Consider the following 3,795-nt stretch of genomic DNA (forward strand, 5'->3'; position numbering starts at 1 on the left):
GATGGAAAAAACTTCTTTAAAAATTATTGTTGCATTTTATCCCAAGCACGAATAGATCTTATTCTCAAATTCTATAGATTCTTAAATTCTATAGCCATGTTTTAGCTTTATCATGGAGATTAGTTTCACATTTTACTAATGTTGGGATAGGTATCGAGACTTGCTTAATACTTAACCTCATCATGGTTTTGAAACATGGAGATTGTTTTATATTTTTATAAAGAGTTAACACCTAAAGATAGACAAATGGTGGAATTGATGTGCAATGGAATTTTTGAAGATAAAGAGACTTTAATGAAGCATTGGAGTACTTAAACTTGTTAGATGAAAATGCTGAAAATTGGAACATCGCAGGTATTTATAAGGCACTGGGTAAAACTCTACCTTATACATCTAGTGGAGGAATATATAACCTTAGAGAAGATCATGACCTCCAAGCCAAGTTTGCATCTTTAGCTAGAAAATTCAAGGCACTCGAATTAAAAAAAAGAGATCAATTAAAATCTGTTCAAGACATTATGTGTCAAATCTGTGAAATCAGTGAACACTCAACCAATAATTGTCTAAGTTTGCCTTCTTTCAAGGAATGCCTCTCTAAACAAGCCAATGCTTTAAACTGTTTGCAAAGATCCAATCATAACCCATTCTCACAAGCATACAATATTGGTTAGAGAAATCACCTCAATTTCAGTTGGAAGAGTGATAACAATAATGCACAAACTTCATAACCACCATTTTAAGCACACTGTAATTTCCAAAATTCTTATGGTTATGCACTTCCTAATGCTCCACCTCCTAGAAGAAATCGTGAGGAAACATTGCATGCATTCATTGAAAAGCAAGCTCAAAGCATAACAAATTTTAAAGATACTCTTGCAAAATTGACATCTATTCTCAGTTTTCAAGAAAAAGGTAAGTTTCCATCTCAATCACAACAAAATCCCAAAGGAAAATACAATGCAACTATAAGCAGCTCCAAAAACCAATACATGGATCAGGTCCAATCAGTCATTACTCTCTATAGTGGTAAGGTTATCGAGAAACCAATTCTTGAACCTTATGAGAATGATGATGAGTCAATGTCAATGGGTAAAGAAGAGGTTAAACCTGAATATTGCAAAAAAAAAGACTGATTCCCTACCAGCACATCCATTTTCTTATACTATGACCAAACAAAAGAAAGTTAATCATGATTTTGAAATCTTTGAAACTTTTTAAAAGAAAAAAATCAGGGACAAAAAAGACACTGAAAATATTATCGCGGATCATTTGTTAAAATTGATAATAGATTCGACATCGGACATCACACTAATCGATAATTACTTTCCTAATGAATCTTTACTTTCTCTTAGTTCAATGCCTTGGTTTGTTGAAAATATTAATGTTTTTGCTTCAGGATTTTTGTCAGCTCATTTAGATAACCAAGATAAAAGAAAGTTTTTGAGCAATGTGCAGAACTTCTATTGAGATGACCCTTATTTATTCAAATATTGTCCTGATTAAATATTTCAAAGATGCATTCTTGATAATGAGGTAAGTAGTATCATTAAATTTTATCATTTTGAAGCATGTGAAAGTCATTTCTCATCAAAGAAAATGACTGCAAAAATCTTACAATATGAATTTTATTGGCCCACCATGTTCAAAGACACTTTTACATTCTGCAAAACCTGTAAAAATTATCAAAAGGTGGGATTTCTTTCAAAACAAATAGAGTTTTTAGATAACCTTCTATTGACTCTTAAGTCTCATTATAGTGGAGATATGCATCATGAAAATTCATGATTTATAACTCAATTTTCATAAAAAACATGCTCGTTGTAGTCTTGGGAATCTGACTAAAAAAGACCTTGTTTACTAGTTTTTAAGAAAATTGGATGAGAAGCTTATCCTTGACCAATAGAGGGCATTTCAACTGTTCTTGGATGTAAAACTAAGGGAAGATATGAGCCACAATCACAATTACTTGTACATATATATGTTTTCAAAAAAAAAAAAGAGAAAGAGTGAGACTCTAGCTGGCCTATATATAGGTGGGGTGATTGTATTTTTAATTTCTCATTTATAATATCTACTCTTCCTTCCTTTTATTTCTACTTAACCTACACATTCAATATATATAGAAGTATGTAGAAATAATAGGTTTTTCAAGTCATCAAATAAGAAATATTTGTGTTTTCGGTGGATCCAATCCTTGGAAAGAAAAGGAGTTTTTAGAATCAGGAAATCATCTTAATTAGGTACTAGCTAAGAGAAAGATTCATTTAGTGTATAGGAAAAGTAGCCTTGGGTTAATAAGGAGAGTGTCAATAACTGCATTTTTAGAAGGTAATCAAGTTTTGAGGGTTATCCCCAAAGCTTTAGCAAATAAATATATTATTGGAAAAAAAATTGAAGAGGAACTATAGGTCTTCATAATGTCTGATCGAATGAATGCAATGTTTAAACACATTGATGCCTTCCTTGCCTTACCAGGTGATCTTTCATATTTTCTCTTGGACCCAACTACACATTTACCATAAACTTATAGGTCTGTTAAATGTTAATGATTTTTATAAAAAGTTGTTGCCTTTTCTTGATCATGCTATGGAACATAAATTTCTAACGTCTTCAGCACGAAAAATCATAATCTTTGCTGCTATTGCTGAATAATTGATTGACCAACTTCAATCTTTCATCCCTATAACTGATCCCTCTATGAGTCGCATAAATTAGTCAACTAAGAAAATCCATAAAAAGCTTAGATTAGATTTGAGCATTTGTTTGTCTTCCTTGTGTCTTTTGGTTTTATTAATAACATATTATTTTATTTTGTTATTTCTTATATTTCTATAAGTGTGTTTCAAGTTTATTAGTGTTCGGTGTTTCAGGTGATATCTTCTATATTTATCTTTCTATATTTAGACATTGAGGACAATGTCTCGTTTTGGTTAAGGGGAGAGAGTAGTAATATAAAAAAAAAATTTAACTAACTGTGTTTTCTATTTCATAAATTATTTGCAAAATTGTTTATACTAGGATGGTAAAGTAAAGAATTTTTTTTGTTAAAGTGACTTTTGAGACGCAGTACTAGGATGGTAAAGTAAAGAAATTTTTTTGTTAAAGTGACTTTTGAGACGCATCTTTGTAAACATTCCTAACAAAATCTATCATAATACTTCTTGAAATATTCAGATTTACAAACTCTCATATTATTATCACTTAATTCTGCTCATATACTCATTTAACAAGTATTCTTAAACCTTCATTTTCATACACACACTTTAACATATAATTGTGGATTGCAAATTGGGTTATTACATTATATAACAACTAAGAGAAAGGAGTAGTATATAATTTGAAAAAAAAATTGATGACAATAAAAACATAGATAAGTTTGATTTCATAGCATCCTTAACCTAAGCAATTCAACTTAAAGAAGTGTTTTAACACGTAATACCTTATAGTCAATTGACTTGGAAGCTATTGGTCTAATGCTTGTTACATAAGTTAAGGACAAAAGCTTAAGGAAATCAAACATTGCACTATCTACGTATTAGTATCTACAACCCAAGTTTTTAAGCTCGAAGGGGTGTCTCAACACGTAATGCCTTAAGACCAACTAATCTGGGAGTTATTAGCCTAAAACGCATTATATAGGTTAATGATGTATTGTGTTATATATATATATATTTAAAAAAGAAAAGATAAAAAAAGATGAAAAAGGTATAATCCTAACCCAAGAAAGTCAACCTTAAACATTAGAACAAAAAATTTGTTTTCTTCCAAGTAAAGCCCTATAACTATGTGTTGATA

This window comes from Populus euphratica, unplaced genomic scaffold (genome assembly GCF_000495115.2).
Source record: "Populus euphratica unplaced genomic scaffold, PopEup_1.0 scaffold868.1, whole genome shotgun sequence".
Classification (NCBI taxonomy): Eukaryota; Viridiplantae; Streptophyta; class Magnoliopsida; order Malpighiales; family Salicaceae; genus Populus; species Populus euphratica.